This window comes from Nyctereutes procyonoides, unplaced genomic scaffold (genome assembly GCF_905146905.1).
Source record: "Nyctereutes procyonoides isolate TBG_1078 unplaced genomic scaffold, NYPRO_anot_genome, whole genome shotgun sequence".
NCBI classification, from domain to species: domain Eukaryota; kingdom Metazoa; phylum Chordata; class Mammalia; order Carnivora; family Canidae; genus Nyctereutes; species Nyctereutes procyonoides.
Window position 1 is genome coordinate 8,809,268 of NW_026575128.1, and position 13,809 is coordinate 8,823,076.

The window sequence follows — 13,809 nt, forward strand, 5'->3', positions numbered from 1 at the left end:
ATGTGGCCCTTAGAAATTGCCTGTCTGTCCTCTAAGGGTACACTGGGGAAACTGAGGCTCTGAGAGGTACACAGCCTGGCCCAATCACACTGATCCAGGACTAGGGATTCCTGAGCTTTAGTTGTCCCATTTTATATGAGCTTTAGTTATCCTATTCAGCTAGCCACGGGGTGTGGGGGCTGAACAAGACCTATGGGACATGTGACCAGTTAATGAGTCACTGGCTAGCTTTAGAAAATAATAATTAGGAATGCCCAGGTGGCCCAGTCTGTTAAGCATGAGATTCTTGGTTTCAGCTCCGGTCTTGACCTCAGGATCATGAGTTCAAGCCCCATTTTGGGGCTGAACTTAAATAAAATAAAAATAAACTAATAATTAAATGGAATAGAAAAAGTGCATTGCAGAGAGTAAAGCTAAGTATTCTTTCATAAAATGTTTCAGTTACATATCTATGTGTGTATTATGGATCCGATCACAATATAAAATGCATTTATTAGTTTGAGTCAGGTCAAAAAGGTTTGAAAGCCCCTGAATCTCATTAGACAGATGGGCAGGGGCCAGCTGGAGATGACAAGATCTTTAGCTCTTGTAATTTTTCACAGGAGAGGGTAGAGTAGAGAATAGTTACTGTGATGCCTGGAGACTCCCCAGTTTCTCCATCCTTTGCTCTGGGTGTGTGGGGGATAAACATGGGCATCAAGGCAATCTGGGCTCAAGCCCTAGCTCTCCTCCTTCCCTGATTTTTCTCTGTGTTTCAGGTTGCCTTTCTTCATCTAGGCCAGCTTCTAAGACGCTAATGTGTGCCATGCTTTTGAGCTGAGCATTGGAGTCCCTGACAGGAGTCAGATCTGAGTGTGCCCCTGAGAAACACACAGTATCATGGGAGAGTCACACAGATGATCAAAGGACAGAGCAGTGAAAGGGAAAATGCGGGGACCGTGGCTGCAGAGCGACCACTGTCTGAAGGAGAGAAGATGAATTTTGAGAGGGTAGTGTCCTCAAGGGTCACTATACTGTCAAATATGAAAACTGGAGGGAATTGTTACTGTCCCCCAGAAAACCTTCCTACTGAGCTGTGTATCTCTGCAAACTGGTGTACTTTGGCCTCTTTATTTATCAGATGGAAAGTAAAGGGGGTGGAGTGGAAATCCTGTGGAAAGGAGAGAGGTCTCCTGGAGACAGAGCTTAGCTGGGACGTAGCAGGCATTCTGCTCTGGCTTTTGGGAAAATTGTGAAGCTGCCAACAGTTTCCAGAGCCCTTTCCCAGCCAAGAATTAATTTGTTCCTCCCAACAACCCTGTGAGGTGAGCCAAGCATGGGTGATTGTGCCTCTGAGAAATAACAAACCCAGTGTCACACAGCAGTCAATGGCCCATGCAGGACTGGCACCCAGGTCTCGTTTAGCCAAGGGTTCCTTTGGTGGTCTGATGAAGACTGATGGGCCCCTATTCAGAAGAGTATTTTTAACTATGAAAAGTAAATCACTTAGGATAACAAGAATACCAGTTATATAGAATCATTATCAAAATATTTTGTAAAGATTGTATTTGTTTATTTGAGAGATAGAGAGAGAACACAAACTGGGTGGAGAGGGCGAGAGAAGACTCCTCGCTGAGCACACAGTCCGATGTGGGCTTGATCCCAGGACCCTGAAATCATGACCTGAGCTGAAGTCAGATGTTTAACCGACTGAGCCACCCAGGTGCCCCTCAAAGTACTTTTTAAAAAATATTTATTTTGTGAATGTCTTTTTCTAGTTATTGGAATTTTGAGGTGATGAACGAGTGTAAAAAGTATTTCAAGTATATTGCAATTATAATGCAATACAAACTATCATTTCTATTGGTGACAAAGTCACAGATACTGCTAAATAGTACTGTGATTTTTTTTGCTTCCCTCCATGACAGAAAGAAATGCTGAATTCCAATTAGAGGTTAGTGAAAACAGGATGTAATTTTTTTCCCACTCTAAGTTCATGGACCACCCCTGCCAAACTCTTACCATGGAGCCTTTGGGCTCTGTGGAGCCTGTGCTAAAATTCTCTAGGTCTTCTGGCCTAACTCCTACTCTAATGCTGGTTCTTCCCGCAGACACTTACTGTAGAGCTACTAAGTGATTGGAAGTTTCCCATCTCGTATGTCACATAGTCCAGAAAACTTCTTATGAGATAGGTGTTATTCTTTCCACCTTGCAAAGTAACTGAGACTCAGGGAGGTTAAGTGATTTACTGAAAGCCACACAGCCAGTAACTGATCAGAGTCCTGTCCCACCAACTCCTTTGTCCCCAGCTGAGGTGTGGGGACCAGAATGTCCAATACCACAAGGGAAAGAAAGTAGAGGAGGGAGGGGTGAACAAGGAACGCTCACATTTATGGAGAACACACTGTAATCTTGAGATTGTGTTCTGTGCTTTTCATCCACTCCTTTAAAACTTACAACAACCCTGTGCAGTATTACTGTCCCTGGTGTTTTTTTGTTTGTTTTTTAGATTTATTTATTTATTTATTTATTTATTTATTTATTTATTTGAGAGGGAGAGAGCATGAGCATGGGGAGGGGGAGGGGTAGAAGGAAAGGGAGAGAATCCTCAAGCGGACTCTCCACTGAGCTCAGAGCCTGAGGAAGGGCTGAACCCAGGACCCTGAGATCATGACCTGAGCAGAAATCAAGAGTCCAAAGCTCAACCGGCTGAGCCAGCCACGCGCCCCTCCCCATTTAATATTTTTTTACATAACAACATATGTATCATCATAAAACAAATTCGAAATTACAATAAGTTAAAAGAAAAAACAAAAATCACCGATAATCTCACCACACAAAAACAAATACTTCGGTATGGTGTCTTCTAGATACACAGACACACGCCCACACCACTATAGCAATAGGAAAACTGGGCCAAGAAGGGAGGGTAGCTTGCCCAACCCGGTAGGAGGAGCAAGCCCCGGTCACCTGCGGGGGGGGGGGGCCCCAGGTGGGTCGCTTCCCCCTTCGGCACTGCGCAGGGCAGCAGTTACAGTTACCCGAGACGGAGGAGTGCCCAGCCTGGCCAGGGAGCCACCGCAGGAAGCCCCTTCCGAGGGGTTGTCACAGCAGGGCCCCTAGACCTCGGCAGCCCAGCCCCCTTGGAGACGGTCCGGTCCGGAGGGCGAGGCCCCGCTGGGGTGCACAGTGGAGCCGGGTGGCCGGTCCCCGCGGCCTCCTGCTGGGCGCTCGCTTCCCGTTGCTGCCTGTCCCGACTGCTCCGCCTGGGTCCGCCCCCCCCCCCAGCCCTAAGGTCGGGGTGCGCCCCGCGGCTCTCAGTGCGGGTCGCCTCGGGGTCTCTCCCCTGATGCCCAGGACGGACCCTTTCCCTTCCTGTCCATACTAAGGCCCCTGCGTCTCGTCCTGGGAGAAGGGACTTTACCAGATGGAACATTCCACCCAGGGACTAATGGGGACCCAGGCTTTGATCTGATACCAGTCAAACTCTCTCCCGAATCTAGGTGACCACCCTTTAGGTTTAGGGTGTTTGTTAAGACACATAAAGCGATGTAAAGGATAATATAGCGACACCCACGTACCCTCCACTCAGTACACGGCAGCCGCTCAAACGCGGAGCCACCCAGACGCTCCAACATGAGATAAAAAATTAAAAAGAAATCATTATACGGCATGTATTCTGGAACCTATTTTTTTCACTTAATCTTGTGTTTGTGAGCTTTGTCTGTACCGATGTGTATGCTCAATCTGGTTCATCCATTTTTGCTGCTGTGTAGTTTTCCACTTAGTAAATGTATGATGATTTATCCATTTTCTTAATATTTAGATTCCTTTCATGTTTTTTTTTTTTTCATTGCTATACAATGATGCTTTTCTTGAGGTTTTTTCTTCTTCTCAAATGAATTTTAGGGACGCCTGGGTGGTTCAGTGATTGAGCGTCTCCCTTTGGCTCAGGTGGTGATCCTGGAGTCCCTGGATCGAGTCCCACATCCCGCTCCCTGCATGGAGCCTGCTTCTCCCTCTGCCTGTGTCTCTGCCTCATTCTCTGTGTCTCTCAGGAATGAATAAATAAATAAAATCTTTTAAAAATGTAGAATGTGGGATCCCTGGGTGGCGCAGCGGTTTGGCGCTTGCCTTTGGCCCAGGGCGCTATCCTGGAGACCCAGGATCGAATCCCACATCGGGCTCCCGGTGCATGGAGCCTGCTTCTCCCTCTGCCTATGTCTCTGCGCCTCTCTCTCTCTCTCTCTCTCTGTGACTATCATAAATAAATTTTTAAAAAAAATTTAAAAAAATGTAGAATGTCAAAAAAAGAAAATATAGTGAATTTTATTGAGGTATATTATATAAACAAGAGAACATACCTATTTTTAGGTTTTAAAGCTTGGTGAGTTTGACAAATGTACGCATTGGTGTGCTTACCACCGTAGTCTAGTACAGCACATCTCCATCACCCGTCCTCACCCTTGCGCCCCTCTGCAGTTAGCTGTCCTCCCCACCCCAGCTCCGCCTTTGGGCCACTCTCTGCTCTCTGTGTCCCTAGAAGTGAGTTTTGCCCTTCATGAACTCTGTTAGTGGACTTGGATAGTACGTCTTCTTTGTGTCTGCCTTCCTTTCCTCACCCCAGCGCCTTTGAGATACTCACAGATTATTGTGTATACAAATAGTTCTTCCTTTTTATTGCTGAATACATGGAAATACACTCATTATATGGAAATACTACAATTTGTTTATCCATTCAACCATTAATAGGCATTTGGGTTATTTCCAGGTTGGGACTATTATGAATAAAGTTGCTATACACATTTTGCATGTATGCACACACATGTTCACACATATATTTTCATTTCTCTTGGGTGAATACTTAGGAGTGGAATTTCTGGGTGATAGAGTAGATGTATGTTTAACTTTATAAGAATTCACCAAACTGTTTTCCAGGGGCTGTACTATTTTACATCCCCACCAAAAACGTATAAGAGGCAGGGCTCCAGGGGCACCTGGGTGACTATGTTGGTTAAGCATCTGACTCTCGGTTTTGGCTCAGGTCAAGATCTCAGGGTGGTGAGATAGAACCCTGTAGGGCTCTGCACTCAGCATGGAGTCTGCTTCAGATTCCCTCTGTCCTTTTTCCTGTACCCCTTCCGCTTGTGCTCTCTCTCTCTCGTTCTCTTAAATAAATAAATAAATCTTTCTTGTATTATATTTTTAAAATATTTATTTATTCATGAGAGACTCACAGAGAGAGGCAGAGACACAGGCAGAGGGAGAAGCAGGCTCCATGCAAGGAGCCGGACGTGGGACTCGATCCTGGGTCTCCAGGATCACTCCCTGGGCTGAAGGTGGCGCTAAACCACTGAGCCACCCGGGCTGCCCTAAATCTTTCTTTTAAACAGAAGTTTATCATTTTTTTCTGTTAAGACTGTGCTTATTGTGTTCTATCTAAAAAAATCTTCACCTACCTCAAGATGGCAAAGACTTTCTCCTGTGTTTTCTTCTAGAAGTTTTATGTTTACCTTTTTTCTTAAGATTTTATTTGTTCATGAGACACACACACACAGAGAAGCAGAGACACAGGCAAAGGGAGAAGCAGGCTCCATGCAGGGAACCCGATGTGGGACTTTATCCCAGGACTCCAGGATCACACCCTGGACAGAAGGCAGATGCTAAACCACTGAGCCACCCAAGTGTCCCTACATTTACCTTTCTGAGTTAGTTTTTGTGTCTAGTGTAAAGCAATGGTTGAAGTGCACTTTTACATATGGATATCCAATGGCACCTGGCTGGCTCAGTGACAAGAGTGGGTGACTCTTGATCTCAGGGTTGTGAGTTCAAGCCCTATATTGGGTGTAGAGGTTACTTAAATAAGTAAAACTTTAAAAATACATATGGATCCAGTTGTTCCAAAATCATCCTTTAAAAAGATTGTTTTTTCTTGCATTGAATTAACTTGGCACCTTTGTCAAAACTCAATTAATCAAAAATGGGTGGATTTACTTCTGGATTCTCCATTTCATTAATCGGAATCTATCCTTAAGCCAATACTATTCTGTCTTTATTACTGTGGCTTTATAAGTAAGTTTGAAATCAGGTAGTATAAATCCTCTTTGTCCTTATTTTTCAAAATTGTTTTAGTAATTCTAGGTCCTTGCATTTCCATATAAGTTTTTTTTTAAGATTTATTTATTCAAGTAATCTCTAATTCAACATGGGGCTCAAACTCAGTACTTGAAGATCAAGAGCTGAATGCTCTTCCAATTGAGCCAGCCAGGTGTGCCCATATAAGTTTGAAAATCAGTTTATCAGGGGGGCTTAAGTGGCTCAGTCAGTTGGGCATCTGCCTTTGGCTAGGGTCATGGTCTTGGGATCCTGGGATGGAGCCCTGCATTGGGTTCTCTATTTGGCAGGGAGTCTGCTGGTCCCTCTACCCCACCCCCACTCCTGCTTTCTCTCTCAAATAAATAAAAAAATCTTAAAAAAAAAAAAAAAAGAATCAGCTTGTCAATGTCTGCCCCTTAAAAAAATCCTGCTGGGATTTTGCTTAGGATTATGTTTAATGAATAGATCGACTTGGAGTGAATTAGCATCTTAATATTTAGTTTCCCAATCCATAAACATGGTATATATCTTCATTTATTTAGCTCTTCTGTAATTTCATCAATGCTTTGTACTCTTATGTAAGGTCTTGTACATATTTTGTAAAATTTATCCCTTTTTTCTATTTTCGATGCTATTGTGAATGACATTTTTCTAAAAGGTTTTATTTACTTATTCATGAGAGACACACAGAGAGAGAGAGACAGAGACATAGGCAGAAGGAGAAGCAGGCTCCCCTTGGGGACTCAATCCCAGAACTCATGATTCTAGAGTCTCCAAAGGTAGGCTCTCTCTCAACTGCTGAGCCACCCAGGCATTCTGTGAATGACATTTTTAATGTGATTGTCCAATTGCTTGTTGCTAGTAAAAGAAATACAATTTATTTTTTTGTATTCACCTTGTATTCTGAGAACTTACTAAATTCACTTAGTAGTTCTAGTAGCTTTTTTGTAGACTACTTTTAAGATTTTTTTTTAAATTTTATTTATTTATTTATTTATGATAGTCAGAGAGAGAGAGAGAGAGAGAGAGAGAGAGGCAGAGACACAGGCAGAGGGAGAAGCAGGCTCCATGCACCGGGAGCCTGATGTGGGATTCGATCCCGGGTCTCCAGGATCGCGCCCTGGGCCAAAGGCAGGCGCCAAACCGCTGCGCCACCCAGGGATCCCTTAAGATTTTTTATGTTAATATAAAAACATAATTTATTCACAGACAACATGTTTTACTTTTCCTTTCCAGTTTATGCCATTTAAGTTTTTTTCTTGTTTTATTACATTATCTAGGATCTCTAGTATAATGTCAAAAAAATTCCTTTGAGTTTTGAGGCAGATTGTGCACTTCTTTTATCTGCACTTGATTATTTTCCTCACACACTTATCAGCAGAGATTTTCTGAAGGCTTGACCTGGGCTGTTGCAATAGCCCCAGTGATTCCAGTTTTACTTCTAAAATCTGAACTCTCCCTATCCCTCCAATTATATCTGACTCTCCTTTCCTAGAGGAAACTTCTGATTTAATCAGACCTGATAAGGGAGCCTCCTCCCCCAGGTTTTTGTTCATGTAGCTCCCCCCTTGTACTTACCTAAATCCTTTCCACCCTTCAATGTTCAGCTTGGAAAAAAAAACAAAAAAAAGCCCCTTCTACAGGAAGCCCTTCTGTGAGCAATTCTCAGGGCATCGTTCTTTTATACATTATTTGTTGTTCTGACTACATGTACCATTCACTGAACATCTTCCATGTACTATTATCTCACTTAGCAATTACAGCTTCAGACTACAGGCTCCTCTTTTTTTTTTTAATTTTTATTTATTTATGATAGTCACACAGTGAGAGAGAGAGGCAGAGACACAGGCAGAGGGAGAAGCAGGCTCCATGCACTGGGAGCCTGACGTGGGATTCGATCCCGGGTCTCCAGGATAGCGCCCTGGGCCAAAGGCAAGCGCCAAACCGCTGCGCCACCCAGGGATCCCCTACAGGCTCCTCTTTGATGGAAGTTGCACCTGCTTTAGTCCCAGTTTCACCGCACTCAGCTTAGGGTCTTCTTGAAGGCAGGGCTGCTGCTTTGTGCTGTCTTTATTCCTTTGTGCATAACAGGAAAAAAAGGAACCTTTCCTGTGGTCTGATGTAGGTCTATGCCAAAGGTAAGGCTGGGTAATTAGAGTTCAGGCCAGATTTCAATTTCCACTTGTCTCTGCTGCACATCTTCAAAACCTGCATGGCCATAAGGGTCAACTATACCTCAAGGAAGCAATTAATAACTGAACAGATCATTCTGAAATATGTATTTTAAATATAAATATGTAGGTATTATATATATTGAAGCTCAGAGAGGTTAAACTACTCACCTGAGGACCCAGTCGGTTTTGTCCTGGGTCTGTCGGTCCCCAAAGCTCAAGGAAACACTGCCTTTGCCTATCTCCCTCTCTGGTCTCAACATTAGTCCAGCACTTTACATGTTAGTAAGCATTTTTCATGTTCACAGTTCTCTTTCAACCCACAGTCAGCCACTTCTGGAGTTTACGCCAAGATTTCTGCAGTCTGGGGTGAATGTCTTCCCTTGTTCCAGGATTATGTCTCTAACCCTAAACCCCTGTCCTAGCTGGAGTGTTATCAGAGTCCAGGAAGCAAAGAATAGGGAAAGGCAAGGATTCTGGTACAAGATCAGACTGTCTCTACTTGGCAATTGACTTCCTGGAAGAATTTGGACTTTTTACTTAGCCTCATCTGTAAAATGGAAATCAAAATATCCAACCCTATAGGAATGATGTGGAGGTATGTGAGCACTCCTTCCACTTTGCTGTGAGCAAGGATTATGTCTCATGTCTTATGTCACACACAAGAAGACTGCAGCATTTATTTACAGGGGATTCTTAGTGACGTTTGTCAACCCTATGACAGGAACTGCTTTTTCTCTTGATCTTGGGCAAGTCTGTTCTCGTCTCTGAGCCTCAATTCCCTGTCTTTTAAATGGAGACAATAATACCTAAATAGCCATAGGAACTATCATTTACTGGATATTTACTATGTGTCGGGCACTGCAGTGGTTTGTGGGTCTATTAGAATTTAATCATCACAATAGGCTTATGAGGTAAGTGCTATTAATATCCTCCATGTCCCAGAGGAAGACACTGAAGCCCAGAGAGGTAGAGTACTTTGTTTATGAGTCACTCAGCTGCTAAGCAGCAGAGCTGGGATGTGAATCCTGCTTTGCAATTCTCTAAACTAGGATTTCTCAACCTATTGACATTTTGAGACAATTCTTTGTTGCGTTGGATAGTCCTGTGCATTACAGGATGTTTAGCAGCATCTGTGGCTTATACCCACTAGATGCCAGTAGTACCCATCCCCCAGTTGCAACAACAAAATATGTCTCCAGATATTGCTGAATGTTCCCTGGTGAGCAAAGTCACCCTTAATTAAAAACCATTTGTCTATACTCTAGAGTCCTAGACAATGTCTTTCCTCTGCAATATGACCAAGCTAGGGAAGCTTCTTTCCCCACAAGAGTCAGTAAAGGAAGTCAACTGCAGACAAGTACTGCATTGGTGATAATACTGTTTCATATATGTTACAGCCCATTTCCACTTACAGAGTACCTTCTCATACATTAGTTTATCTGAATGTTCCAGGTGAAGGAACATATAGACAAAGGTGTCTAGCACAGTCCCCAGTGCTTAGTAGGTAAAATCTTGATTTTCTTTTATTGGCTAGTTGAAGCAATAATAGTTCAGTGGGGTTAAGTGACAGTTCCAAGTTTACACAGCTGGTAAGTGGGTACTGTCATTTGTCCTGTCAATTAACCTGTTAACTATTGTTCTTAGGTTTTCTACTTTAATCCAAAGAGTTTCTGCTTTCATTGGGAGGAACAACGTAAATCAGAAGAGTTAGAATCTTTGTTTCCTGGAGTTGAAAGGAGCCACCAGGCTATTAGCTCAACTCACTACTGTATGGTATTCAATCCAGGGAAGGGTTGCCAGGGTGGCTAGTTAAAATTGAATTTCAGGTAAACAACAAATAATTTTTTTTCAACAAATAATTTTTTAATAGAGGTATGTCCCATGATGATATCACTAATATCAAAGACAACTGTGGCCCTGATACTCCCTCTGGAGAATGATGAGTAGGGCTCAATTGGCCATGCAGTCAGAATGGAGCACTTATATTCTAAGGGATTAGAGAAGGGGTTTCTGACTGGGCTTTCCCATATTGCTGAGATGGGTCATCTCCTCTGTGGAGGGAGCCTACCAGATGCAGGGGTCCAGACAGTCCTTGGGACATTCAGAAAAACAATAGATGATGACCATGAGGTCAAATGACAAATGCCTTTTGAACACCTACTCTGAGCCAAGCATTTCTTTTTGTTTTTGTTTTTTTTTTAAAGATCTTATTTATTCATAAGAGACACAGCAAGAGAGAAAAGCAGAAACATAGGCTAAGAGGGAAGCAGACTCCCTGCAAGGAACCTGATGTGGGAATTGATCCTGGATCCCAGGATCACACCCTGGGCCAAAGGCAGACGTTCAACCGCTAAGCCACCCAGGCATCCCTGAGCCAAGCATTTCTTATACCCAAAAAATACAAGAGGGAGGGCAGCCCAGGTGGCTCAGAGGTTTAGCGCCACCTTCAGCCCAGGGAGTGATCCTGAAGACCCAGGATCGAGTCCCACGTTGGGATGGATCCCTGCATGGAGCCTGCTTCTCCCTCTGCCTGTGTCTCTGTGTCTCTCATGAATGAATGAATGAATAAATAAATATATATATATATATATATATATATATATATATATAAAATACAAGAGGGATAAGGCAATATCAATATAGCAATATCAAGAAAAGTGAGAAAATTTTCTACCTGTGCGATCGGAGGAAGGAATAAAGAGAATATGGCAAGAAATTGAGGAACATAAAGCACAAGGACTTTGAATGGCAGACTAAGAAACTGAGCCTTTACTCCAAGAATAGGAATGGAGGACACATTGAAGCAAAATGATGATATGGTCAGGTTTGCTTTTTGGACCATCATTTAGCTTGTGATGTGAAGGATGGATTGAAGGAGGGAGTTGGAACCAAGATAATGAGCTAGAAGGATGAGAAATCTTGAGTTAGGATAATGATAGCAGGAAGAAGGAGAGGGGAGAGATTTGAAAGATATTAAGATGTGGGGCTTTGTGTTCCTGCCCCCCCCCAACTATTAGGACTATTTGTTCTCCCCTTCTTCTATGTTAATGAAACTCTCAATTTTCATCTGGGCACATGGCCATACAAGTAAAAACTTTATTTCTCAGTGATCCTTGTCTGAGTGGCTATTTGGTTAAGTTCTTCTGACCTGGAGGACGTGCTGTAGTGCCCTAACATAAAAGTAGAGGATGGAGGGGCACCTGGGTGGCTCACTTGGTTGAGCACCTGACTCTTGGTTTCAGCTCAGGTAAATGATCTCAGGGTGGTGGGATTGAGCCCCATGTTGGGCTCTGTGCTCAGCTTGAGATTCTCTCTCTCCCTCTCTCTCTGCATCTCCCCCTCTTCACACATTCTTAAACAAATAAATTTTTTAAATCTTCTTTTAAAAAAAAAGATACAAAGTTGAGGTGGTCAGCTCTCTTGGGTTGTGCAAATGATGTCACTATCCTAGGGATGGCAGAGCCATTAGCCTAGCTAAAGGTCCAACTTTTACATATGGTAAAGTTGTGGCTTTACCCACTGAGCCACCGAGGTGTCTCCTTTCCCCCTAACTCTTATTAGAGTTTCAATTCTTGGGTGCCTGGGTGGTTCTAGTCGGTTAAGCGTCTGCTGGGCTCAGGTCATGATCCCAGGGTCCTGGGATGGAGCCCCACAGCTGGCTCCCTGCTCAGTGGGGAGTCTGCTTCTCCCTCCTCCTTTGCCCCTCACCACCTGGTGCACGCGCACACACTCTCTCAAATAAATAAAATCTTAAAAATAAATAAATAAATAAAATAAAATTTCAGCTCTTGGCTTAAATGGCATTCATCAGGGAGATTTCTGAACTCCAGAATAGCTCCAGTGCCAGTCTCTCTGTACTTCTTCCCTGCGCTTGTCATAATTATGTAATAATTGGTGTAATTATTTGTTTAATGTTTGTCTTTCCCACTAATGTTTGGCTTTCCCACTATTCTCTAAGTGCCATGACAGCTAGGAACATGCCTGTTCTGTTCACTGATGTATCCCTAGAACGTGGTGCAGAACTCGACACATAAACAGTGCTGAAGACATATTTGTTAATGAATGAATGTCCCTTTCAACCATAACTTTCCAGAAAGTATCCTCATCAGTATACTCTCTTCTTAGCACACTCTAGCCCAGCTCAGAGAGGTCTTCCTTTCTTGAAGGACCTGGGACCAGTTGATGTTGGAAAAGGAGAAGTCAGCCAAACACAAAAAGGCCTTTTTCATACCCACAGCGAGAAATGACCCTTTTCCAAGGGTCATTGGTTTGCTAATCTACTCTGAACTAATAGCAGATAGCTAAGGGAACAGTAATAAGACTTAAGCAGACAACATATTGATTAAAAATTAAGCTTGGCAAATAGTTAAAGTACTAAATGCTAAAATAAAACCTGATAAAGAATATTGCTTATAAACAAAGTGTTAGAAGATAACTAAAGTGTTAGTTGAAACTCAAATATTAACTACTCAACTGTTAGCTGATTACCAATAGATTAATTTAAAACTAAATTGTTAGCAGATACTGATTAGCCAGTGATGAAGGTGACAGTTGATAAGGATTTAAAGAGATTTTTTCCCCCTAGGGAACCCTTGCACAGTAGAGGGGACATGGGAGCATCAAAAAGCTGATAGAGCATAGGAATGACAGCCTAATTGGGCCTGCAGAATCCTCAGCTGGACTTTAAATTTCTGGGGGAAACTGCTCATCTTTGGTTTCTAGATAGATTCTAGTCAGGGACAGTATGGAGCTGGTGCTCGAAATGTTTACTTTGTAATTAAATTATATATGCTAAGGGCCAGGCACTGTGCTAAGGAGAGGAGAGCAGTTGCTTAAATAATAATAATGTAGTGAGTGAGTGGTGTGTGAAAGGAAAGGTTGTGGGGTTTGCAAAAGCTCAGTGGAAGAGAGACAGTATGTCAGGGAGAGATGATGAGTTTCGTTCTGGACATGTTGAACTGAAATCTCAGTAGACATGCCTAGTAGGCAGGTGACTATGAGTCCAGTGTAGATACAAGGTAGAGATTTGGGTGTCAGTAGGGCATAATGGCGGGGTGCCTGGGTGGCTCAGTTGTTAAGTGCCTGACTCTTGATTTCAGTTCAGGTCATGATCTTAGGGTTATGGGATTGAGCCCCATGACACGCTCCATGCTCAGCTTAGAGTCTGCTTGAGATTCTCTCTCCTGGGACGCCTGGGTGGCTCAGCGGTTTAGCGCCTGCCTTCAGCTCAGGGCCTGATCCTGGAGACCCGGGATGGGGTCCCATATTAGGCTCCCAGTATGGAGCCTGCTTCTCCCTCTGCCTGTGTCTCTGCCTCTCTGTGTGTGTCTCTCATGAATAAATAAATTTTTTAAAAAAGTTTCCTCTCACTATCCCTCTGCCCCAACCCCTGCTAGCTCTAAATAAATAAATAAATAAATAAATAAATAAATAAATAAATAATAAATAAAATGTTTTTTGAAAATAGGGCATTGATCGTGGTCAAACAAATGAGATGGCTGTAGAAGGGTACAGGGAGTGAGAAGGACCAGCCTGTTACCCCAAGGAAGACCAACAGGAA